At 51.7% G+C, this 27,131-nt stretch overlaps 1 protein-coding gene and 1 long non-coding RNA gene across 2 annotated transcripts in view; both read right to left on the minus strand.

The window, feature by feature from the left end:
* Window positions 1-27,131, minus strand: part of CASTOR3P (Putative protein CASTOR 3) — a 70,488-nt gene that overhangs the window by 41,952 nt on the left and 1,405 nt on the right.
* Window positions 20,695-26,928, minus strand: LOC107971571 (uncharacterized). Its single transcript, XR_010158634.1, has 3 exons — window positions 26,846-26,928; window positions 22,445-24,844; window positions 20,695-20,962 (listed from the first exon to the last, which is right to left on the minus strand). It is a non-coding gene; the product is annotated as an uncharacterized LOC107971571 (long non-coding RNA).

The following is a 27,131-nucleotide window of genomic DNA, read 5'->3' on the forward strand; positions in this document are numbered from 1 at the left end:
AGTGAGACTCTGTCTCAAAAAAAAAAAAAGGCAATGCTTTGGAGTTGGCTGTCCGATCCTGTGGTCTTGGGCATATTTACACAGCTCCTGAGCCTGTTCCCCAAACTTCCAAGAGGGGTATATACTGTCTGCCTTCAGGAACCAGGGTGGGGAATCAATGTCCCTTTGTAATAAAATCACCAGGTGACCAGCCTGGGCAACACAGTGAGACCCTGCCTCTACCAAAAAAAAAAATCTAAAAAAAAATATTAACAGGGCCTGGTAGCATGCACCTGTAGTCCCAGCTACTCATGAGGCTGAGGAAGGAGGATTGCTCAAGCCCAGGAGGTTGAGGCTGCAGTGATGAGCTGTGATTGCACCGCTGCACTTCGGCCTAGGTGACAGCGTAAGACCTTGTCTCAAAAAATAAAAAATAAAATTAAAAAAGCACCAGGCGGCCGGGCGCGGTGGCTCATGCCTGTAATCCCAGCACTTTGGGAGGCCGAGGGGGATGGTTCACCTGAGGTCAGGAGTTTTAGACCAACCTGGCCAACATGGTAAAACCCCGTCTCTACTAAAAATACAAAAAAAAAATTAGCCGGGCGTGGTGGCAGGCACCTGTAATCCCAGCTACTCAGGAGGCTGAGGTGGGAGAATTGCTTGAATCTGGGAGGCGGAGGTTGCAGTGAGCCGAGATGACGCCACTGCACTCCAGCCTGGGTGACAGAGCGAGATTCTGTCTCCAAAAAAAAAAAAAAAAGCACCAGGCATGCTGTGGCTGCTTTCATAAACAGCATCCATTTCTGGTTTTGGTTAATGGCACGACACTTCCCTGGTCTTTCCCGACATAACCAGAAGCACATTCAACCTTCTGTGTTCCTTACACCAGAGCTGAGAAAGCACACCGAGACACACAATCTCTGACCTTTCCAAGCATGCAGACAGTTTGTGTCAACATGCTGAAGACCACAATGGAAATATCTGACCCTAAAGTAACCTGCAGTCCTGCCCTGACACTATGAATTGGGACGCAACATTCTCTGGAGGCCTTGCTATTAAAGGACTTTGGGGACACGCTGGGGCATGGGCTGGAGTTGTTGTCCTGTCACATGGTAACTCTGGGAGTGGCCCTGGTTCCCGGTCACACTCATCTCCTGCGGCCACCACCACTCCAACCCTACCGTGTACTGCTGGCCTGTGGGGCTGGGTGTTCCTGGGGGCCCCCTCGGCTGGCCCCATCCTTAGATGACCCCTGCCCAAACTCACCCTCAGCAAAGACATGCAGCTCAGAAATCCCCCTTCCTGCCACCGGGGCCCATCTACCCCTTGCTGGGTCAGCTTAACCTTCCCTCCCCCAGACCTCTTCCACCCCTGCCCCTCTGCCTTGCTCAGCACCCCAACACACACCCCAGATTTCCTAAGACACAGACCAACTGGGAAGGGCACCCTCTCAGAAAGTCTCTGATCATTCGCCCATCTTTTTTTTTTTTTTTTTTTTTTTTTTTGAGATAAAGTCTTGCTCTGTTGCCCAGGCTGGAGTGCAGTGGTGCAGTCATAGCTCACTGCAGCAGCCTCAGACTCCTGGGCTCAAGTGATCCTCCCAACTCAGCCTCCCAAGTTGCTGCAACTACAGGTACACACCACCATGCCTGGCTAATTTTTTTTTTTTTTTTTGAGACGCAGTCTCGCTCTGTTGCCCAGGCTGGAGCGCAGTGGCGTGATCTCGGCTCACTGCAAGCTCTGCCTCCCAGGTTCACGCCATTCTCCTGCCTCAGCCTCCCAAGTAGATGGGACTACAGGTGCCTGCCACCATGCCTGGCTAATATTTTTGTATTTTTAGTAGAGACAGGGTTTCACTGTGTTAGCCAGGATGGTCTCAATCTCCTGACCTCATGATCCGCCCGCCTCGGTCTCCCAAAGTGCTGGAATTACAAGTGTGAGCCACCGTGCCCGGCCTTTTTTTTTTTCATTTTTTTGTAAAGACAGGGTCTCACTATATTGCTCAAACTGGTCTTGAACTCCTGGCCTCGAGTGATCCTCCTGCCTCAGCCTCCCAAAGTGCTGGGGTTACATGTGAGCCACTGTGTCAGCCACTGTGTCTGGCCTGTCCACCCATCTGATCCCTTCTCTCTGGCCTCAGGAAAACAGCACCCTGGCAAACTCCTTCCCCCTTTCATGACTCTCCCAAACACCTCCCTGAGCTGTCGGTTTCATACTTGGCTTCTTAGTCTTAGCAATAAATAGGATCAAGTTTCTTCTGTCCTAAAAAAAAAGTCTTCCTTCATCCCCATCTCCTCCTGAGGCCACCTCCTTACCCCGACCCCCTGCCATTGGGCCACGTCCTCAAGCCCTCCAGGGCATCCCGCTCCGTTCATCAGTGACCTCCCTGAGCCCAGCCCAATGACGTCTTCCCTCGTGCCTCCCTGCCCATGACCTGTTGCCTGGACCCACATGGCTGGCCAAGGCCTCCCTGGAATCTGCAATCTCCCGCACGGTCTCCTCTGACGTCTTGGACACTGACAGTCCTCTGCTTCCTGTGGTGGCTGCTCTTCTCCTCCCCAGCGTAGGCAGCTCTCAAGGGGTCGTCTCTCATCTCCTATTACACCCTCTCCCCAGATGCTCACTCCTGGGCTTCCAACCACCATGGTCCAGGCTCTCCCTGCAGACTTGCACTTCTCTCCCTGCACCCTGGCTTCAACCACCTTGGTTGATTCTTTTTTTTTTTTTCTTGGAGACGGAGTCTTGCTTTGTTGCCTAGGCTGGAGTGCAGTGACGCAATCTCGGCTCACCGCAACCTCTGCCTACCGGGTTCAAGCAATTCTCCTGCCTCAGCCTCCCAAGTAGCTGGGATTACAGGCGCCTGCCACCATGCCCAGCTAATTTTTGTATTTTTTAGTAGAGATGGGGTTTCACTATGTTAACCAGGCTGGTCTCGAACTCCTGATCTCAAGTGATCCACCCGCCTAAGCCCCCCAAAATGCTGGGATTACAGGCATGAACCACCACACCCAGGCAGTTGATTCATTTGTCCCATCAACTCTCTGACACAGTTGTTGCTGCCCATTTGACAGATGAGGAAACTGAGGCTTAGAGAGGCTGAGCCACCACCTTACAGATGACCCAGGTCGCAGCTGGTCCCCTCACGCTGCCAGAGTTGTTGACATGTGCCCTCAGCCTGGTGGGGTGAAAGAGAATTGCACACCAGTCGCTGACTCTCAAAATCCATTGTTCCCCCCACCACCCAACCCCGGCCTTGGCCTGGAGCCAAGCACCAGGGCAGAGCTGAGGCCCAGGGTGGCCCCCGATCTGGGCCGAGAAGCTGAGTAGCTGAGTCATCTCTGAGAAGAACACTCCCATCTTCAATTGCTGCTGCTGCCTGTTGTGGACTGCCCGGCTGACACAGGTAACTTGATCTGTTTACTCTGGGATTCCTAAGCCCGCAGAGTCAGGCCCTCACACGGGGCCTCTCCCCGGGCATCCTGGGTGAGGAGCCCTGGCCCAGCCAGAGCCCTGTTCCAGCAACAGACCTGAAACCCCAAGGCAGAGGGGGAAGGAGGGTGCAGCAGGGGAGAGACACTTCCAGGTAAACTTGCCTGGCAAAACCTTTTCTGAGATGTCTGATTTATGAACCAGCTAAAGTAGCAGAGAAAAGAGAATTACAAGTGTTTTTTTTTTTTTAAATCTGTGGCACAGTTTACCACCAGTTCACCAGCAAATAAGAAAGGGGGGTGCCAGGCATGGTGGCTCACACCTGCAATCCCAGCACTCTGGGAGGCAGAGGTGGGTGGAACACTTGAGACCAGGAGTTCGAGACCAGCCTGGGCAACATGGTGAAACCCTGTCTCTACTAAAAATACCAAAATTAGCTGGGCGTGGTGGCAGGTGCCTGTAATCTCAGCTACTCCGGAGACTGAAGCAGGAGAATCGCTTGACCCCAGGAGGAAGAGGTTGCAGTGAGCTGAGATCATGCCACTGCACTCCAGCCTGGGTGACACAGCGAGACTCTGTCTTAAAAAAAAATCTTTTCGTGTAGAGACAGGGTCTAACTATGTTGCTGAGGCTGGTCTTGAATTCCTGGCCTCAAGCCATCCTCCCACCTTTGCCTCCCAAAGGGTTAGGATTACAGGATTGAGCCACCATACAGGGCCCTATAGTCCCTTGATTAGCATCTTAAGGGGAAAGAATTTTAGCATGGAATAGATCATCTTTAAACAAAAACCCAGGATCAGAGAAGGGACGGGATCTGCCAGAGGTCACACCTTGCACGAGCCAGGACCAGAACTGGGAAGACCTTTCACCTCCAGCAGTGACCCATCCCCCTGACCCCCACTCAGACTCTTCCTGGTGTCCACCTGCTGTGTGCCACTCGATTCACCAAGCCCTCTTCGACTGACCCCTTGGGGACCTCAAATCCAGCCTTTTTCATCCCTGCTGTCATCTCACAAGCCTCTTCCTGGGTCTCCTGAGACCCTGTCCATCCACGCTGTACAGTACAGGCAAAGGTACTTCTCAAAGCACAAATGTGATGACCTCGCTCCTTGGGTCAAGCACCTCCCGTGGCTCCCACTGTCTCCATGATAACACCAAGGGCCCCAGGATGGCTTCCAGCTCCGTGACTTGGGCTGTTTCTGTCCAGCCCCCATGGGGCCACTGCTGGGCGCCTCCTCGTTCGTTAGTGTGCCATATCCTCCCCCGGGACCCTCATTCCACTCCCCAGCCTTCAGGTCTCAGGGTGGACACCTTCACGAACCATGCTCCACTACGTCCCCTCCTCAACACTACCCATACCTCCCCTCCAACCGTCAGTGCCTACTTAGGGAGGTGTCTGGCCATTAGATCACTGCTGAAGTTTACCAACTCCACCCTGGCCTGGGCTGCTGAGTGGGCAGAGACCAAGGAGGCTTTGTCACTGCTACCCCAGCTCCCAGTTCTGGGCGAGGCTTGTAGTATTTGCTGATTGACTCTGCACCTGTCTTGGGTGCCAGAGGCCGCTCCTGGCCTGGGGTGGGGTGGGTGGGGGCACTGGGAGCTGGACAGGAGGGTTGTGCACCAGGCAGACAGAGCATCCCCTGCTCACTATGGAACCTTGGCCCACTCCTTGTCCTGGCTTCAGTTTCTCCAGCTGTACAGTGAGATGACTGGCGTGGGCAATCCCTGCAGTCCCTCCAGGGGTCACGGTCCCATGCTTCCCTCATATCCAATTATGGAGAATGTGATAAAGGCCACTGTGTCTCCCACCACCAGGCAGGCAGGGCATCTTCATGGGCTGAGGACCTACAGATGCTCACACCTTCCAGCTCGCCCAACTATAGTGTGGCTGGTGGTTAGGTGCATGGGGATTTTCTTTTCCTTTTTTTTTCCCAGACAGGGTCGTGCTCTGTCACCCAGGCTGGAATGCAACGGCACCAATCACAGTTCACTGCAGCCTCTAACTCCTGGGCTTACGTGATCCTCCTGCCCGAGTAGCTGGGACTATAGGTGCGTGACACCACACTCAACTAATTTCTTATTTTATTATTTATTTCTGAGACTGGGTCTCACTTTGTCACCCAGGCTGGAGTACGGTGGCACGATCTCAGCTCCCTACAACCTCTGCCTCCCGCATTCAAGTGATTCTCCTGCCTCAGCCTCCCGAGTAGCTGGGATTACAAGCACTCACCACCATGCCTGGCTAATTTTTGTACTTTCAGTAGAGACGGGATTTCACCACGTTGGCCAGGCTGGTCTCAAACTCCTGACCTCAAGCAATCCACCCGCCTTGGCCTCCCAAAGTGCTAGGATTATGGGTGTGAGCCACCGCACCCAGCCTAATTTTTTATTTTTTGTAGAGACAGGGTCTCACTATGTTGCACAAGCTGGTCTTGAACTCCTGGCTCAAGAGATCTTCCTGCCTTGGACTTCCAAATTGCTGGGATTACAGGTATAAGCCACTGCACCTAGTCAAAACATGTTTATTTATTTATTTATTTATTTATTTAATTTTTTTTAAGATGGAGTCTTGCTCTGTCGCCCAGGCTGGAGTGCAGTGGCGCCATCTCGGCTCACTGCAAGCTCCACCTCCCGGGTTCACTCCATTCTCCTGCCTCAGCCTCCCGAGTAGCTGGGACTACAGGCGCCCACCACCATAGAGACGGGGTTTCACTGTGTTAGCCAGGATGGTCTCCATCTCCTGACCTTGTGATCCGCCCGCCTTGGCCTCCCAAAGTGCTGGGATTACAGGCGTGAGCCACCGTGCCTGGCACCAAAACATGTTTTTAATAAGATAAAATCTGAGCTCGGGTCATGGTTTCTTATAGATATGTATTTTTTTTTAACCCCAAACTCGGTTTTTACAATTGCGGCATAACTTACTATAACAAAATGTACAGATTTTCAGGTGGGCAATTAGATGACTTTTGGCAAGTGTATATCCCCCATTTAACCAGCACCCCGATAAGTATATTGGACATTCCCATCATTGCAGAAAGTGTTCCGTGCTCCTTTCCCAACAACTGGAGGCAGCCACTGCTCTAGTCTCTAGTGCCGTGGATTCACTGTGTCTGTTTTGCGCTTCAAATCCATGGAAACACACACATTGTGTCCTATTTTCTGCCTGGTTTATTTTGCTCAATATATTATTTTTGAGATTAATCCAGGCTGGGTGCAGTGGTTCATGCCCATACCTAACATTTTGGGAGGCTGGGGCGGGAGGATTGCTTGAAGCCGGGAGTTCAAGACCAGCCTGGGCAACATAGTGAGATCCCATCTCTACAGAAAAAAAAAATAGGTGGACACAGTGGTTAGTCTCAGCTACTCAGGTGGCTGAGTTGGGAGGATTGCCTGAGCCTGGGTGGTAGAGGCTGCGGTGAGCTATGATTGCGCCACTGCACTCCAGCCTGGGTGACAGAGCAAGACTCCATCTCAAAAACAAAACAAAAATTACCCAGGCATGGTGGCATGCTCCTGTAGTCCCAGCTATTTGGGAGGCTGAGGCAGGAGGACTGCTTGAGCCCAGGAGGTCCAGGCTGCAGTGAGCTATAACTGCACTACTGCACTACTGCACTCCAGCCTGGGCAAAGCAAGACCCTGTCTCAATTAAAAAAAAAAAAAAAAAAGGCCAGGCATGGTGGCTCACGCCTGTAATCCCAGCACTTTGGGAGGCTGAGATGGGCGAATCACGAGGTCAGGAGATCGAGACCACCCTGGCTAACACGGTGAAACCCCATCTCTAGTAAAAATACAAAAAAAAAACCCGGGTGTGGTGGCGGGCGCCTGTAGTCTCAGCTACTCGGGAAGCTGAGGCAGGAGAATGGCATGAACCTGGGAGGCAGAGCTTGCAGTGAGCCGAGATAGCGCCACTGCACTCCAGCCTGGGTGACAGAGCAAGACTCCGTCTCAAAAAAAAAAAAAGAAAAAGAAAAAAAGGAAAATTCCCTCCAGTGTTATGGCTGAATGCCCTAATATCCTACAGTAATAGAAACACAGAATATCTTCTGCATTTTGAAATGCAATGTGGAATGAAAAAAAAAAAAAAGCATGCCTCAGAAGATCGCAGGCTGCCAGGTATCTTTTCCATACATATAAATGGGATGAAAGCCTTTGCAAAAATCAAGGGAAAGATAAATGTGGGCAGAGAGCAGTTACCATCAATGTCATGGTCGGTGTAGGGGGCAGTGTTATTCAAATGATAAACAAACATAAAGTAAAAGCAGGATCAATAAGTATGTCACGAACCAAAAATTCTGAGTCATCAAATTCTGCACGCCTGAGGTCCATTTAAAAAAAGGAGCCTGGGCCGGGTGCGGTGGTTCACGCCTGTAATCCCAGCAATCTGGGAGGCTGAGGTGGGCAGATCATGAGGTCAGGAGATCAAGACCATCCTGGCTAACATGGTGAAACCCCAACTCTACTAAAAACACAAAAAATTAGCCGGGCGTGGTGGCGGGCTCCTGTAGTCCCAGCTACTCAGGAGGCTGAGGCAGGAGAATGGCGTGAGCCCAGGAGGTGGAGCTTGCAATGAGCTGAGATTGTGCCACTGCACTCCAGCCTGGGTGACAGAGTGAGACTCCGTCTCAAAAAAAAAAAAAAAAAAAAAAGCCGGGTGTGGTGGTGGGCACTTGTAATCCCAGCTACTTGGGAGGCTGAGGCAGCAGAATTGCTTGAACCCAGGAGGCAGAGGTTGCAGCGATCCGAGATGGCACCACTGAACTCCAGCCTGGGTGACAGAACGAGACTCCGTCTCAAAAAAGAAAAAAAAAAAAGAAGTGGCCCGTGACCTCGGCCATCTCTGAACAACAGATGAGCAATGAGCAATGGAAGCCAGAGGCCAAGAGTGAGAACAGTTTAATATCAATTTTTGTAAAATATTATTAAAAAAAAAAAGGCCAGGCGCTGTGACTCACGCCTGTAATTCCAGCACTTTGGGAGGCCAAAGCGGGTGTATCACTTGAGGTCAAGAGATCAAGACCAGCCTAGCCAACATGGCAAAACCCTGTCTCTACTAAAAATACAAAAATTGGCCAGCTGTGTGGTGCATGTCTATAATCCCAGCTACTCAGGAGGCTGAGGTGGGAAAATTGCCTGAACCTAGGAGGTGGAGGTTGCAGTGAGCCAATATCACGCCACTGCACTCCAGCCTAGGTGACAGAGCAAGACTCTGTCTCGAAAAAAAATAATTAAATTAAAAGAAAAAAAGAAAACCAGACAGAACCTTGTCACTGCTCAGTCTCTGTCTTCCCCAGCCACTGTGAAAGGGGCCTGACTCCCCATGGGGGTGATGAACAGGCTCTCGGGAGACCAGAGGCATGGCCTTCCTGGATCACACAAATTGCCTGAATTACTCTCCCTTGGGCCACCTGTCCCTGCCCTCTGCGGGAGAAAGGCCCAGACTGCAGGAGAATCTGCCCTCCCAACAGATGTGTGTGTTTGAGCGACTTAAGAACCTTCCTTCTTCTATAGGAGGATTTAGGGGTCCTGGCATCTTTTTTTTTTTTTTTTTTTCTTTTTGAGACAGAGTCTCACTCTGTTGCCCAGGCTGGAGGCGTGATCTTGGCTCACTGCAACCTCCACCTCCCAGGTTGAAGCAATTCTCCTGCCTCAGCCTCCCGAGTAGCTGAGATTACAGGCTCCTGCCACCACGCCCAGATAATTTTTGTATTTTTAGTAGAGATGGGGTTTCACCATGTTGGCCAAGCTGGTCTTGAACTCCTGACCTCAAGTGATCTGCCCACCTTGGCCTCCCAAAGTGCTGAGATTACAGGTGTGAGCCACTGCGCCCGGCCGGTGCTGGCTTTAGAGAACTAACACTCCTTGGTAGCATAAACATGGGGAAGATCCTAATGGTTGAATTTTTTTGTTGTTATTTAAAGTCAAGGTCTCGCTCTGTCGCCCACGCTGGAGTGCACTGCCAGCCTCAAACTCCTGGGCTCGAGAGATTCTCCCACCTTGCCCTCCAGAGTAGCTGGGACTACAGGCGTATGCCACCATACCTGGCTAAATTTTTAAAAATTTAAAAAATTTTATCGAGATGGGGGTCTTACTACACTGTCCAGGCTGGTCTCCAACTCCTGACCTCAAGTGATCCTCCCTCCTTGGTCTCCCAAAGTGCTGGGATGACAGGCGTGAGCCACTGCACCTGGCCAAACCGTTTGTTTTTCATGGGATATTCTAGGAACACACGTGGTGTGCACGGCAGGGCCTGCAGTACAGGTAGGAGCTGTGCTGTCTTAAAATCACCACCTTCTCCCAGACCCACATTTTTGGAAGGGGGCATAAGGGGCAGGTGATCAGAAGCACCACAGGCAGTATCTGAGCTCAGTGCATGGCCCCTGGGGCTCTAGATATGGGAACCTTCTGCAACACTGAGACCTGCAGCCATGCTTTTTTTTTTTTTGAGACAGTCTCGCTCTGTTGCCCAAGCTGGAGTGCAGTGGTGCGATCTCGGCTTACCATAATCTCCACCTCCTGGCTTCAAGCAATTCTCTGCCTCAGCCTCCCGAGTAGCTGGGATTACAGGCATCCGCCACCACACCTGGCTAATTCTTTTTTTGTATTTTTAGTAGAGACGGGGTTTCACCATCTTGGCCAGGCTGGTCTTGAACTCCTGACCTTGTGATCCACCCCCGCAGGCATATTCTAAAGACAGTATCCAGCTGGGTGCAGCAGCTTACGCCTGTCATCCCAGCACTTTGGAAGGCCAAGGAGGGCTGATCACTTGAGGTCAGGAGTTCAAGACCAGCCTGGCCAACATGGCGAAACCCCATCTCTACTAAAAATACAAAAAAATTAGCTGGGTGTGGTGGTGCGCGCCTGTAGTCGCAGCTACTTGGGTGGCTAAGGCAGGAGAATCGCTTGAACCGGGAAGGTGGAGGTTGCAGTGAGCCGAGATCACACCACTGCCCTCCAGCCTGGGCGACAGAGTGAGACTCTGTATCAAAAAAATCCAAATAAATAAATAAATAAAGGTGGCATCCATGTCTCAGTGAGCATCTGCTGAAGAAGTAAATGGAAAGCTGAAATTGGCTAAAATGATTTAAGAAAAAAAGAGCTGGCCAGATGCAGTGGCTCACACCTGTAATCCCAGCACTTTGGGAGGCCGAGGCGGGCGGATCACCTGAGGTCAGGAGTTCGAGACCAGCCTGGCCAACATGGTGAAACCCTATCTCTACTAAAAATACAAAAAGATCAGCCAGGTGTGGTGGTACATGCCTGTAGTTGCAGCTACTCAGGAGGCTGAGGCAGGAGAATTGTTTGAATTGGGGAAGTGGAGGTTGCAGTGAGCCAAAATTGCACCACCGCCCTCCAGCCTGGGTGACAGAGTGACACTCTGTCTCAAAAAAATCCAAATAAATAAATAAATAAAGGTGGCATTGGTGTCTTGGTGAGCATCTGCTGAAGGAGTCAATGGAAAGCTGAAATTGGCTAAAATGATTTAACGAAAAAAGAGCTATCCAGGTATCCATCTGGAGCAACCACCTGTGGTATATGCGGTGCTGGGCTTGGTCTCTCCATGATGCCATCTAACCCTCAGGCCATCCTAAGGAAGGTTCTGTCATGCCCCTCTGCAGACGGGACACTGAGACCTGGGGGGTAATGGAACATGCTCACTGTCACAGTTAGCAAGGGCAGAGCTGGGATGAGAGGATCAGGGCAGAACTGAGATCTCCTGACAATGATTCCTTTTTTTTTTTTTTTTTGAGACAGGCTTTTTCTCAATCTCTGTCCCCCAGGCTGGAGTGCAGTGGCATGATCCTGGCTTACTGCAGCCTCAACCTCCCGGGCTCAAGTGATCCTCCCACCTAAGCCTCCAGAATAGTTGGGACTACAGGCAGGAATCACCATGCCCAGCTACTTCTTGTATATTTTTTTGTAGAGATGGGGGTCTCGCTATGTTGCCCAGGCTGGTCTCGAGCTTCTAAGCTCAAGCAATCCCATCACCTCAGCCTCCCAAAGTGCTGAGATTACAGGTGTGAGCCACTGCCCCCAACCCCCTGACAGTGACTCTTGAAAGGGGCTCAACTTTTGCTTCTGTGGGAGCCCCGAGGACCAGAACCAGACCTGCCCTGAGAAGAGGCTAGACCTCCCATCTTTCAGAGCCTCACTGGCTCACCCTTCATAGAGAGAGGAGTGGCACAGTCTAGAGTGGTTCTTCTTTTTTTTTGAGACAGGGTCTCACTCTGTCGCCCAGGATGGAGTGCTGTGGCTTAATCTCAGCTCACTGCAATCTCTACCTCTTGGGTTCAAACAATTCTTATGCCTCAGCCTCCTGAGCAGCTGGGATTACAGGTGTGCACCATCACACCCAGCTAATTTTTGTATTTTTAGTAGAGACGGGGTTTCTACTAACCCCATTGGCCAGGCTGGTCTTGAACTCCTGACCTCAGGCGATCCGACTGCCTCGGCCTCCCAAAGTGCTGGGATTACAGGTGTGAGCCACTGTGTCCAAGTGGCTCTTAAATCAGACTTCTGAGTCCAAAGCTAGCTTCTTCGACTAAGTTATACAGAAGGCTTTAGGGAGGTTCCTCACCCTCTGGGGCCTCGGTTTCCTTATCTGTGACAAGGGGGAGGTCACGTACCCACCTGAGTTGATAATGCATCCAAAGGGCATGGCGGTGGGCCTGGCCCATAGGAACCTGAGTCAAGGGGAGCCTGTCATCTTCATCAACAGCAGTGAGAGGAGCAGGAAGGGAGGTGTTGGCTCCTGGGTCCCTGGGGCCTTTCCTCCAGGGATCCACCATCAGAGGGTGCCCTCCCAAAGGTGGGGAGATGGCAGCTGGCCTGTTGTTCTGTATCACCCAGCATTTCAACTCTTCCAGGCAACCATGGTTGGCGGGTCCCAATTTCTACTGAGATCACCCCATGTAGGTCACATGGCGAGGGTCCCACACCCCAGCCTCACCACTTCCATCAAGCCAAACGCTTCCCATTTCCAGCCCGATGATGCTACTAACTTCCCTGCCCCTCCTTGGAGATCCCCAACCCCAAATAACCTCCCCTGATCTCCAGGGTCTCTTGGTGACAATACCTGCCTGCCTGCCTGAGCTAAGGGGGTCCGTTGCTTCTATCAGTCTCAATGCCCCAGAAACTGAGCGAAAACCCAAGTATTGACGGCCTACTGAACGCAAAGTCTGAGTCTGACCCTGGTATTCTATTCCTTGGTTTTTAGAACGCCCCCAGACACAGATGAGGGCTGAAGGCTCAGAAAGGCCGGGTCAGGCCAGGCGAGGTGGCTCATGTCTGAAATCACAGCACTTTTGGAGGCCAGGGCAGGAGGATCGTTTGAGGCCAGGAGTTTGAGGCCAGCCTAGGCAACAAAGTGAGACCCTGTCTCTACAAAATATTGTAAAAATTAGCCAGGTGTGGTGGCACACACCTGCGGCCCCAGCTATTCAGGAGGCTGAGGCAGGAGGATCCCTTGAGTCCAGGAGCTGCAGTGAGCTATGATTTTGCCACTGTACTCTGGCCTGGGTGATCGAGCGAGACCTGTCTTCAAAAGAAAACAAGAAAGGCAGGGTGACCTGCCCGGGGATATGTGGTAGGAACAGCAGAGTGGAGAGAGAGCGCTTGATAAGGTGCCTTGTTGGGAAACATTCCCCACATCATGGTGCCATGGGAACCACATAAGCAGGTCAAGTGTGCCTCACTCAAGCACTCAGGAACCAAGTTTGCAGAGGGGGTCAGGGCAGGAGATGCACACGACTCACAGCCAACCCCAGACTCTGGACCTGGGGCACCTGCTAAGCACTTTCTCTGTAAGATCTCACTTAAACCTCCCGTGAACAGCCCTATAACGTGGGTGCTATCACCTTCTTCATTTTTCTACAGAAACTGACAAATAAAGGCAGTTAAACCAGGCTAATTTGGACTGACGGGCTGGGTGGGGGGCGGGGCGGGGCGGGGCGGGGATGTCATCAGAGAGAAGCTGCAGGAGGGAAATTGTAGACTAGAACAAAGTCTGAAGAGGGTGGAGAAAAGCACAGATTTAAAAGAAAGAAAGAAATGTGGCTGGGCATAGTGGCTCACGCCTGTAATCCCAGCACTTTGGGAGGCTGAGGCGGGTTGATCACCCGAGGTCAGGAGTTTGAGACCAGCCTGGCCAACATGGCGAAACCCCATCTCTACTAAAAATGCCAAAATTAGCTGAGTGTCATGGTGCACACCTGTAATCCCAGCTACTCGGGAGGCTGAGGCAGGAGAATCGCTCAAACCCAGGAGTCAGAGTTTGCAGTGAGCTGAGATTGCACCACTGCACTCCAGCCTGGGGGACAGGGTGAGACTCTGTCCCCGCCACCAAAAAAAAAAAAAAAAAAAAAAAATGCGTTTTACTGCCTGCAAGCTTGAGTTCTCCCTCCAGCACCCTACCCACCAGGGCTCCTCAGAGGCCTGGCTTGAGGAATGGATACGGTAGCCTTGTCATCTGCAGTTGACACCAGGCCTGCAGCTTGTCCTGAGGTGTCACCCCCTTATTCTTTTTTTGGTTTTTTTTTTTTGAGACAGAGTCTCACTCTGTTGCCCAGGCTGGCGTGCAGTGGTGCGATCTCTGCTCACTGCAACCTCCTCTTCCCGGGTTCAAGCAATTCTCCTGCTTCAGCCTCCCGAGTAGCTGGGACTACAGGCGTGTACCACCACACCCGGCTAATTTTTGTATTTTTAGTAGAGACGGGGTTTTACCATATTAGCCAGGCTGGTCTCGAACTCCTGACTTTGTGATCCGCCTGTCTCAGCCTCCCAAAGTGCTGGGATTACAGGCGTGAACCACCACGCCCAGCCCATACACCCCCTCATTCTTGACTGTGCTGCTCTAGTGGACGAAACAGCCCAAAAGCATTGCTCAGTTGGGAGGGGGTGGAGGGAGTCCAGCCTGGGTGTGTGCAAAGGAGTCACCCAGGAAACTCACCGCGGGATCTGCCCTTACAGATGCACTCGCCTGGGGCCAAGCCCTGGGTGGCTGGGGCAGGTTACCTGGAGGCCCAGGGGCCAAATGCAGGAGCAAGTTCCCATCAGGAAAGGGGAAGAGCGAATCAGAGATCCAGCTCCTGCATGCAGGGGAGTGGGCACGGGCAATCCCCTTACCCCAGGGTCATTCCCCAGCCTCACCTCGAAGGCAATGAAGGAGGGTAGAGTCTGAGGGCACCCCTCACACCTCCATCTGTCCCCATCCCCTATCAGCGTTCCACATTCCAGTGCAGGCCCAAAATTCTAACCCCAAAGAAGAAGCGTGGTGGGGTACGCTTCTTCCCACCTTTTTTTTTTTTTCTTGAGACTGGGTCTCACTTTGTCAACCAGGCTGGAGTGCAATGGTGTGAGCATAGCTCACTGCAGCCTCCAACTCCTGGGCTCAAGTGATCCTCCTGTCTCAGCCTCCAGAGTAGCTGGGGCTACAGGTGTGCACTACCACATCTGGCTAATTTTTAAAATTTCTTGTAGAGACGGGGTCTGGCTATGTTGCCCCAAATGGTCTTGAATTCCTGGCCTCAAGCGATCCTCTTGCCTCCACCTCCCAAAGTGCTGGGATTATAGGCGTGAACCACCGCACTGGGCCTTGATTTCACATTTGAACTCTCCCACATTAAAAAAAAAAAAATTATTAAAAAAAAAATAGGCCCAGCGTGGTAGCTCATACTTGTAATCCCAGCACTTTAGAAGGCCAAGGTAGGAGAATTGTCTGAGCTCAGGAATTCAAGACCAGCCTGGGGAACATGGTAAAACCCCAACAGGATGGATTTGATTCCTATACAAATTGAAGCTGCCCTGCCAAGGAGGGCCTGGCTGGAGGGGATGAGACCTTCGTCCTGAGGCCTCAGGGTCAGTGGATCAGGAGTGGGGGAGCTAGAATAGAAGCGGACAGCCTGGGCATGGGGACTCACGCCTGTAATCCCAGCACTTTGGGAGGCCGAGGCAGGTGGATCACCTGAGGTTCGGAGTTCAAGACCAGCCTGGCCAACATGGTGAAACCCTGACTCTACCGAAAATATAAAAATTAGCCAGGCATGGTGGTGTACACCTGTAATCCCAGGGAGGACTGAGGCAGGAGAATCACTTGAACAAGGGAGGCGGAGGTTGCAATGAGCCAAGATTGCGCCATTGCACTCCAGCAGCCTGAATGACAGAGCAAGACTCTGTCTCAAAAAAAAAAGAAAAAGAGGACAAGACATGGCAGTCAGCGCGCAGAGGAGGGGCGACTGGAGAAAGACTGGGGGTCAGACGGGCAGGACCTGGGTGGGCTGGGTGGGAGGAGGGCTGGATGTGGCGCTGTGCACCAGGGAGGGGACACAGAAGCAGGGGGTAGTCTGGGAGGAAGACTTGCAAGCACCATATGGGGACACAGTAGACACCCAGAGTGTCCAGGCACCCTGCAGGCAGAGCTGCTGTGCAGGGCAGAGAAGGGTGCCCAAGACGTTGCTGGGAGCAGAGAAGTCACACCTTCCTCAAGGCCGGCTGGAGGACGCAACAGCTCTTTGTGTTCCAAGAAGCAGCTCTTACCAGGGAGTTGCCTGCCTGGCCCCAAAGTTTCTCCAGTCTCCTTACTATAGACCCCTCCCCTCCTGCCAGCCTCCCGCATCCCCACAGCTCAGCCAATCTGAAACAAATAAACAGCTTCCCTTCCTCCAATAAAAATCAGCCATCCTGCAATTGTCAGATGTGCCCTTCCAGTGCTTCCAAAGCAGAACAGACCATCCGTGCCATGGGGACAGAGGCCACCACTGCCACCTCGCGGAGGCCTGCATCAAGTAGAGGGCACCTCAATAAACATCCATTGAATTTCTGTGAATAATAGGTTCACTATGTAATCAACACCTCACTAGGTCCCTAACATAAAATTCCCCATTTAATTCTCACAACCACCCAAGATGTTGATAGTATTATCTCCAGTTATTTTTTGGTAGAGATGGGGTCTCACTATGTTGTCCAGCTGATCTCAAACTCCTGAGCTCAGGCAATCCTCCCGCTTCCTCAGGCAAGACCTCCCAAAGTGATGGGATTACAAGTGTGAGCCACCATGCCTCACCTTATCCCTATTTTAAAGATAAAGCCAGGCCACAGTGTGGTGGCTCACGCCTATAATTCTACCACTTTGGGAGGTCAAGGCAGGAGAATTGTCAGAGCTCAAGAGTTCAAGACTGGCCTGGGCAACATAGTAAGACCCTGTTGCTACTAAAAATCTTTTTTAAAAATTAGCTGGGCATGACGGTGCACACCTGTGGTCCCAGCTACTTGGAAGGCTGAGGCAGGAGGATTGCTTACACCTGGAAAGTTGAGGCTGCAGTGAGCTATGCTCATGCCACTGCACTCTAGCATAGATAACAGAGCCAGACCCTCCTTGGAGGTTCTAAGTTGCCCAAGATCACATGGCTGGTGGGTTGTGGGAATTTGGATAAAAACACATTTTCCTGTTATGTGCATATCCTGAGAAATGACCCTTGGCATAAGCTTTTCCATCTTGGGTTAACAGTGGAAAGGAGTGGAGGGCATAGGCGGGGAGGAGTTCAGAGTGGGGGGGCCAAGGCTGAACCCTAAACTGCTGTTGTCCATTGTGTGACTTGGGGGCAGACAGCTCCTTCCTGTAGAGCTGCTATGAGGGTGAATGATGGGAACTCCCAGCGGAGGCCTCATGCATAGTGGGTGTTCAAGAAGGAACTGCCATGGCTGGGAGCAGTGGCTCACGCTTATGATCTCAGCCCTTTGGGAGGCCGAGGCAGGTGGATCACCTGAGGTCAGGAGTTCGAGACCAGCCTGGCCTACATGGTGAAACCCCATCTCTACTAAAAAATACAAAAATTAGCTGGGTGTGGTGGCACATGCCTGTAGTCCCAGCTACTCGGGAGGCTGAGGCAGGAGGATCACTTGAGCCCAGGTGGCAGAGGCTGTATTGAGCCGAGATTGCACTGCACTCCAGCCTGGGCGATAGAGTAAGACCGCGTCTCAAAAAAAAAAAAAAAAAAAAATATGGGAACATCAGACACTGGGGACTCCAATAGAGGGGAGGTTGGGAAGGGGAGGAAGGTTAAAAAAATTACCTATCGGGTACAATGTTCACTATTTGGGTAATGGGCGTACTAGACGCCCAGTCCCTACCAGTATGCCATATATCCATGTAACAAACATGCACGTGTACCTCTTGAATCTAAAATAAAATAAAATCTTAAACATTAATTTTAATTTTTATTTTTTTGAGACAAGGTCTGGCTCTACTGCCTGGCTGGAGTACGGTGGCACAATCTCGGCTCACTGCAGCCTCCACCTCCTGGGGTCAAGCGATCCTTCCACCTCAGCCTCCTGAGTAGCTAAGACCACAGGTGCACGCCACTATGCCCAGCTACATTTTGTATATTTTGTAGAGATGAGGTTTCACCATGTTGCCCAGGCTGGTCTCCAACTTGTGAGCTCAACCAATCTACTCGCCTCAGCCTCCCAAAGTGCTGGGATTACAGGCATGAGCCACCACGCCTGGCCTCAAATTTTATTAATTGTTGTAAAATACACACAACAAAACCTACCATCTTAACTATCTTTAAGTGTGCAATTCAATCGTGTTAAGCACGTTTGCAATACGGACAGCAATTGCCACCATCCATCTCTAGAACTCTTCATCTTACCCAACACAACTCCATACCCACTAAACACCAACTCCCCAGCTCTTGGCAACCACCATTCTTTCTGTCTCTATGACTCCGGCTACACCAGGTATTTCATACAAGTGGGATCTCATGCAGTATTTGTTCTTTTTTGACTAGTTTATTTCACTCAGCATGATGTCTTCAAGGTTCATTCATGTTGTAGTATGTGTCAGAATTTCCTTCCTTTTTCCCCCCTGAATAATATTCCTTTGTGTGAATACATCCCATTTTGTTGATCTGTTCATCCATCAGTAGACACCTGGGTCACTTCCACCTTTAGGCCTTAGTGAATAAGGTTGCTGTAAATGTGGGTGCATGGCCAGGCGCGGTGGCTCATGCCTGTTATCCCAGCACTCTGGGAGGCTGAGGCTGGTGGATCACTTGAGGTCAGGAGTTCAAGACCAGCCTGGGCAACATGATGAAACCCCGTCTCTACTAAAAATGCAACAATTAGCCAGGTGTGGTGGAGTGCACCTGTAATCCCAGCTACTCGGGAGGCTGAGGGACCAGAATCGCTTGAACCCAGGAGATGGAAGTTGCAATGAGCCAAGATCGCACCATTGCACTCCAGCCTGGGTGACAGCAAGACCCTGTCTCCAAAAAAAAAAAAAAAAAAAAAAAAAAATTGGGGTGTGCAAGCAAAACCTCAGGTTTTTGAGCAGAGATCTAGCTCAGAGGTTGGAGTATGTTCAATGTGTTATGGTGAGGGCAAGCCTGAGTATATGGCACCTAGACACCAGTTTTCCATTTAGGCCAGGCACCGTAGCTCACACCTGTAATCCCAGCACTTTGGAAGGCTGAGGCAGGAGGATCACTTGGGTCCGGGAGTTCGAGACCAGCCTGGGCAACATAGCAAGACCCCATCTCTACAAAAAAAACAAAAATTATCTGGGTGTAGTGGTGAGTGCTTGCAGTCCCAGCTACTCAGTGGGGCTGAGGCAGGAGGATTGCTGGAGCCTGAGAAATTGAGGCTGGAGTGAGCTGAGATTGCATCACTGCACTCCAACTAGGGTGACACAGTGAGACCCTGTCTCAAGAATTTTTTTCAGGCCAGGTGTGGTGGCTCATGCCTGTAATTCCAGCACTTTGGGGAGGCCGAGGCGGGCGGGTCACGAGGTCAGGAGAGCAAGACCATCCTGGCTCACACGGTGAAACTCCATGTCTACTAAAAATACAAAAAAATTAGCCAGGCGTGGTGGCAGGTGCCTGTAGTCCCAGCTACTCGGGAGGCTGAGGCAGGAGAATGGCGTGAACCCGGGAGGCGGAGCTTGCGGTGAGCCAAGATCGCACCACTCCACTCCAGCCTGGGGGACAGAGCCAGACTCTGCCTCAAAAAAAAAAAAAAAAGAATGTTTTTCAAAAAGTTTTAATTTAGCACCGTGGATAGCCCACAGGGACCTTGGACACCCAGAATCCCACTGGCCCAGCGCGGATGCAACTGGGCTGGTTTCTCATACTGCAGATCTGTTATAAGAGAAAACCTTTCCAGCCGTGTGCAGGCTCAGAAGAGACCAATTAAACCTTTTACAAGGTTTTTTTTGTTTTGTTTTGTTTTTTCTGAGATGGAGTTTCACTCTTGTCGCCCAGGCTGGAGTGTAGTGACATGATTTTGGCTCACTGCAACCTCTGCCTTCCGGGTTCAAGTGATTCTCCTGCCTCAGCCTCCTGAGTAGCTGGGATTACAGGTGCCCGCCACCACGTCGGCTAATTTTTGTATTTTTGGTAGAATCGGGGCTTCACCTTGTTAGCCAGGCTGGTCTCGAACTACTGACCTCAGGTGATGCACCTGCTTGGCCCTCCCACAGGTGCCAGGATTACAGGCGTGAGCCACTGCGCCCAGCTACAACTGACTTTTTTGATCCCTGGGAGATAAGTCAACACCGAGGGACGACCAGTCCTAAGCCCTGGACATGGACCTGGGGGTGAGGACAGAAGGGGATCAGGACCAGCCCTCTCATCCTGCACCCTGAGGCATGGGTGATCCCAGGAAGCCACTCACCAGGCACCAGGGTGGCTTCCTGGAGGAGAGGATGCTGAAGCCGACCTCAAGAAGTGTCTGTGTTAGGTTTAAGGACTCATGAGAGTTCTCTGGCTGGACTAAAGGTAGCATGATCACATAGTCAGGTTTGCCCTATTGTCTGCAGGTTGTTGTTATTATTGTTAAGATGATGATGATGAGGAGGAGGAGGAGGAGGAGACAGGGTCTCATTATGTTGTCCAGGCTGGAGTACAGTGGTGCAATCTCGGCTCACTGCAACCTCTACCTCCTAGGCTCAAGGAATCCTCCCACCTCAGCCTCCTAAGTAGTTGGGATCACAGGCAGGCGCCATCATACCTAGCTAATTTTTTTGTATTTTTTGCAGAGTCGGGGTCCCACCATGTTGCCTCCGCTGGTCTCCAATTCCTGAGCTCAAGCGATCAGCCTAAAGTGCTGGGATTACAGGCTTGCTGGGATTACAGGCATACTGGGATTACAGGCATGAGCCACTGCACTTGGCCAACCTAGTAATTATTTTAAGTACTTCCTGCTATTCTAAAAAATGTTTGTTCCTGTCTCAATGATAAATGGCAGGGTCATTTCATTCCTTATCTGTTGCTACATAACAAATTACCCCAAATCTTAGTGGCTTGAAACAACAACAAACTTTTATTATCTCTCACAGTTCCTATGGGTTAGGAATTTAGGTGTGGCTGAACTTGGCAGTTCAAGGCATTGGCTGGGGCTGCAATCCATTGGAAGGCTTGCCTGGGGCGAAAGGATCTGTTTTCAAAGCCCCGCTCTGCCGGTTGAGGGTGGGATGCCTCAGTTCCTCTCCATATGGGCCTCTCCATGGGGCTGCTTGGGTGTCCTCAGGCCTTGGGGGTTGGTTTCCCACAGAGCAAGGGATCTGGGAGAGAGGGAGCACCACGCAGAAGCTATCGTTTTGTGCCCTAGCCTCGGAAGTCTCGCGGTATTGCTTTTACTATCTCCTAGTGACTTAGAAGAAAGTAGCCAAGACAGACATTTAAAGGAGAGGGGGGTGGAGGGATCCTAGCTTTTTTTTTTTTTTTTTGACACGGAGTCTGGCTCTGTCGCCCAGGCTGGAATGCAGTGGCGCGATCTTGGCTTCACGCCATTCTCCTGCCTCAGCCTCCTGAGTAGCTGGGAATACAGGCGCCCGCCACCACGCCCAGCTAATTTTTCTATTTTTAGTAGAGACGGGGTTTCAGCGTGTTAGCCAGGATGGTCTCGATCTCCTGACCTTGTGATCCGCCCTCCTCGGTCTCCCAAAGTGCTGGGATTACAGGCGTGAGCCACTGCGCCCAGCCGATCCTAGCTTTTAAAACCACCAGCAGCTGGGAGCAGTGGCTCATGCCTGTAATCCCAGCACTTTGGGAAACCAAGACGGGAGGATCACTTAAGGTCAGGAGTTTGAGACCGGCGTGGACAACAGAGTGAGACCCCCTCTGTACAAAAAAATCTAAAAACTACCACGGTTGGCCAGGTGCAGTGGCTCATGCCTGTAATCCCAGCACGTTGGGAGGCCAAGGCGGGCAGATCACTTGAGGTCAGGAGTTCAAGACCAGCCTGGCCAACTTGGTAAAACCCATCTGAATTAAAAATACAAAAAATTAGCTGGGCATGGTGGTGGTACCTGTAACCTCAGCTACTCAGGAGGCTGAGGCAGGAGCATCACTTCAACCCAGGAGGCAGAGGTTGCAGTGAGCCGAGATCGTGCCACTGTACTCCAGCCTGGGAGACAGAGTGTAACTCCATCTCCAAAAACAAAAGCAAAAGCAAAACAAAACAAAATTACCATGGTTACCTAAAATAGAGCATGTGTTGGGAAGGGAGTAGACAGAGCCAGAGTGGATAGACAGAAGACATCTGATCAAGAAAGAATTCAGGCCGGGAGTGGTGGCTCACGCCTGTAATCCCAGCACTTTGGAAGGCCAAGGTGGGTGGATCACCTGAGGTCAGGAGTTTGAGACCACCCTGGCCAACAAGGCAAAACCCCGTCTCTATTAAAATACAAAAAATTAGCCAGGCATGGTGGTGCATGCCTGTAATCCCAGCTACTCGGGAGGCTGAGGCACAAGAGTCACTTGAACCCAGGAAGCAGAGATTGCAGTGAGCTGAGATCACGCCATTGCATTCCCGCTTGGGTGACAGAGTGAGACCCTGTCTGAAAAAAACAAACAAAACCAACAAGGCAGAGATGTGGCCAGGGATTCTGAAGGAATGCATGAAGTCCACCCAGCACCCACTCCAGTTGTGTCCCTCCATCCTCCCGGACTCCCCCCCTGCCCATGCACTCCCAGCCATGCCCCCTGTGCGGGCCTCTGGTCCTCTCACCCTCTACCTTTGCTGGAGAACACACAGGACTCACGTCTTTTCCTCCCATGGGACAGAAACTCCTTTCGCGCTTCCTATCGGGCCTTGCCTACAGCAGGTACACACTGTGGGGTTTCTGCGTGAACAGAGCATACCAATTTGCACCCACCACAGGACAGCGGCTTGTTCTCTGCAGACACCTTTCTCTTTCCAGCCTCCAGGCGTTTGCTCCTCCAGCCCAGAGGGATGGGGCAGCAATGAGCATTTGGGCTGCCCTAGAGGCAGGAGGCAGGAAGATATCTGGATAGTTCAGGAAAGAGATGAGGACAAAGGAAAAAGTCATAGGAAAAAGATTTGGGAGCTAGGGTTGAGCCAGCCCCTTTCTCTAGGCAGCAGCAGACTATGGCTGTCCTGAGTGGGCACACGCAAGGCTCTGGGGCTCACCCTGTACACTCTTCACCCATACCCCTCCCCTGATCCATCTGTACCCACCCACTCCTGTTCTCTGCTTGCTCATCTTGCTTTATCCCCAGCACCTCCTGACATTTTCTCATGCCACCCATCACCCCATTCTTGGATCAGATGATGCCGCCTCCTCTAGGAAGCCTTACTGGCTTGCAGCTCTGTGGTCCTAGAGCATTTTGGCTGCCCCTGCCAGAGGCCTGACACCTAAATGACCGGTGAGGTCCTTGGCTTAGTTCTGTGAGAGCAGTGACAGCATCTCCACTTTCCAGAATCAGGATGCGTTATGTGTGTGTGTAAAAAGTCTTCTAAGCCTGGGCTTTTCTGGCTCTGCCCTCACAAACTGGTGCTAGCCAGTGGCCCCAGGGCCTTCCCAGTTAATGCTTAATGGCTGGGTACAGTGGCTCACACTTGTAATCCAGCACTTTGGGAGTTCCAGGTGTCTTTACTAAAAACACAAAAATTAGCCAGGCATGGTGGTAGAGAGCTGTAATCCCAGCTACTTGGGAGACTGAGGCAGGAGAATCGCTTGAACCTGGGAGACAGAGGTTGCAGTGAGCTGAGATCATGCCACTGCACTCCAGCCTGGGCAACAGAGCAAGACTCTGTCTCAAAAAAAAAAAAAAAAAAAAAAAAAGCGTATTGGAGCTTCTAGTAGACCAGATACTCTTGAGAGTGCTTGGCGTGGTTTATCTCATCAAGCCCTCACAACCACTTAGGTTGCAGGCATGATCATCATCCCTGTTTTACAGGTAAGAAACATAGCACAGAGAAGTCAAGCAACTTGCCCAAGGTCACACAGCCAGGATGAGCAGTGCTGGGATTCCAGCCGAGGTGTCCCAGGGCTCTAACTCCCTTGGGCTAGCCTGTCTTTCCCTAAACTGCAATCAGACAGTGGCCTCAGCCCAATGTGCTCCGAGGAATGACGAGGGCTCTGCATGGACTTTTTGCAATTTTAAGCTTTTCTCTCATAAATGCCTCTTAAGACGTTAATGTTCACTGGCCAGGCATGGTGGCTCACGCCTCCCAGCACTTTGGGAGGCCCAGATGGGCGGATCACAAGTTCAGGAGTTCGAGACCAGCCTGACCAACAGCTCATGCCTGTAACAGTTTAAATGTTATGTCCACACACACCTCTGAGAGGCTGAGGTGGGAGGATCATGTGAGGCCAGGAGTTCAAGGCCAGCCCGGGCAACACAGTGAGACCCCCCATCGCTACAAGAAATTTAAAAATTAGCTGAGTGTGGTGGTGCGCACCCGCAGTCCCAGGTGCTTGGGAGGCCGAGGTGAGAGGATTGCTTGAGCCTAGGAGTTCGAGGCTGCAGTGAGGTATGATGGTGCCACTGTACTTCAGCCTGGGCAACGGAGACCCCATCTCTTAAACAAACAAAAAGCTCTAAGATCTAGTGCCACCTCCTACAGGTAGGCACCCAGCCTTCTAGGTACCCTGCTAGACCAGCCCTTCCCTGACTCCACCCTGCTGTAGAGTGATGGCCTCTTTCTTTCTCTTCCACCAGGCTCTAGGGCTTGGCAGAGGAAGGGGCAAGGTATCTCTGCATCCCTTGGACCCAGCCACACCCCCACACAGAGTGAATGTTTCCTAATGCCATTCCCTTTCCACAACTCCACTGCACAAGAGAGAAGTGACTTAAGTCTGCTAAGGGGCGGAGGGAAAGGTTCAGGAAGGTTTCAGCGTGCTATCATTAGCTCTTGAGGATTGAATAGGAATTTACTAGGGGTGGGTGGGGGAGAATATTCCAGGCAGATGGAAGAGAGGTAGATACGAAGGCACAGAGGTATGTAGGGAACAATAAGGGAAATTGTGTATTTGCTGGGGGAGGGCTAAAGATGAGGATTCAAGGCCAGGAGCAGTAATCCCAGGACTTTGGGAGGTCGAGGTGGGAGGATTGCTTGAGCCCAGGAGTTGGAGGCTGTATTGATCTATGATGGCGCCACTGTACTCCAGCCTGTACGACTGAGCAAGACTCTGTCTCTAAAAGAGAAAAATAAAAAACAAAAAAATAAAGATGAGGATTCAGGATCTAGATCCCAAAGGGCAACGATTTGATGCTATAGAGTGACTGACAAAACTGTAACCGGGCCGGGAGCGGTGGCTCACGCCTGGAATCCCAGCACTTTGGGAGGTGGAGGCCAGTGGATCACCTGAGGTCGGGAGTTCAAGACCAGCCTGACCAACATGGAGAAGCCCCGTCTCCACACAAAATTAGCCAGGCGTGGTTGTGCATGCCTGTAATCCCAGCTACTCGGGAGGCTGAGGTAGGAGAATCGCTTGAACCTGGGAGGTGGAGGCTGCAGTGAGCCGAGATGGCACCATTGCACTCCAGCCCGGACAAGAGCAAAACTCCATCTCAAAAAAAAAAAAAGAAAAGTAAACAGGTGGCACAGGGACCCTCAGGGCATGCTGTGCTAGTCTGGGCTAAACTTAGGTTTTGGAGAGGGAGGTGACAGAGCTATGGGTCACCACCTGGGGGCAGGTATTACAGGAAGAATCTAAGGGGTTCTACCTGGATGGCTGATTATTGAAAACAGTTTAAATGCTATGTTCGCAGGCTGCGACCCATTAACACTTGCTAAAAAGCCATTTCCCACAATCATCCCACACCATCCACACAGCAGTTCTGTGTCCATGAGGGGGCCAAGTAGTGCTATCTCTATTTTACAGACGGACAAAGTGTGAGCCAGAGGAGAGACTTTGCCTCAGCCACGCAGGCAGCGGGCTCTGGTCACACATGACCTGAAGCCACGATCCGGGCTCAGAGTGCTTGGGGTGGCAGGTCCTCAGGCATTTGACGAATGTTCCGCACCTTCTGAGGCCGGACCATGGAAACACAGAGATGGCCTTTGGCCTCTGAGTCATCTTGAAACTGGACTAGTCAGCTGGGTCACCTGGGCCTGGGACAGGACAGGCTGCTTTCTGCAGGAGGGAGGAAGGGGAACCCACTGAGGGACAGGTTTTCTTGTGTTCCCAGAGGCCAGCAGGGGGGCTTGACCCCAGAGACACGCCTATCCATGAGTACCCAAAGGGGACCCTGAGTTGGGGGCTGGAAGAAGGCCAGTCTCTCCACCAAGGGAAAGGGGCTGAGGGACCCTGTCCTTTGCTGCCTTTCTAAGAAGCCCCCAAATGCCCCCTCCTTCCAGCACCCAGGCCCTGTGCACAGCCGCAGCCTGAGTCATCATCCTCATTTGAATGGTGGCCGAGAAATCAGCCAGGGGGCTGCCCAGGGCTGAGGGCCAAGACTTGGAAAAACAAGGCTGTTCTGTTACCTCCAAGCCTTGGAACGTCAAGCCCGGCTAGGGAGTGGGGGGCAGAGGGCAGGCAGAAGCAGGATCTGAAGGTGTCAACAGCCAGAGGGGGCTTTGTGTGAGGGGTGGGGGCGCGGTTCAGAATCCGAGCTGTTGGCTTTTGTTTTCAAATGACCTGTTTAATCATTACCCTTTGCAATCAACTGGGAGCACAGGCTCCCTGGCAGAGGCTTGGCGACTATTTCAAATCTCCATCCCCTACTGAGCAGCCGGAGAAGAAAGTAAACAAGATGCCACCGGCAGGTCTGGCTCCATCTCGCAAACAATAGCCGGACTGAGCACCCGGCTCAGACACACACATCAAAGTGAGATTTCCAAGCCAGAACTTTTCACAGGCAGATAACAGGCTGGGATGGAATTATTTCCCTGTGTCCCTTGAGCTCAGTGCCAAAGGGGGCAGCCTACAGGGGCTGTCATTTTCACGCTAACCTTGACCCGAAACGTATTCATTCATTTTGCAGTGAGGGAGAGCCACCACCGCCCCAAACCGCGAAAAAGCAACCAGTAACAACTTTATCATTCCTTTTTAACAGTCACAATGGTGGGCAAATGAGACTTAAGTTACAGCAGCTAGCTGGCACTCACACTCCCCTCGGCTCAGGGTCCTTAAACAACAACAACAAAACCCTAATGCAAGCACACACCGGGGCTCACAATGTCAAACCCTTACCTGGCATAGGGAAAATCCAAGTGAGAGAGAGAGTGAGTGTCTGTGTGTGTGTGTTTGTGATTCCATCTTTTACCTTCCAAGGCCTTCAACTATTTTTCCCCCAGCAGCATCCAAGCCCAGCCTCAAGGAAGATGCATAAACATGCCTGCTCCTCCCCTTCTACGGTTGGGCAAAACATCCCCCCACCCCCTTTCCAGGACCCCAAGGAGAAAGAATCACGTCCTCTGTAGCCCCTCCCTGGCCCTCGCCTACCCCCCGTTTCCCCCCCAATTCCAGGCCGTCCGCA

The sequence above is a fragment of the Pan troglodytes genome, chromosome 6, assembly GCF_028858775.2.
Source record: "Pan troglodytes isolate AG18354 chromosome 6, NHGRI_mPanTro3-v2.0_pri, whole genome shotgun sequence".
NCBI lineage: Eukaryota > Metazoa > Chordata > Mammalia > Primates > Hominidae > Pan > Pan troglodytes.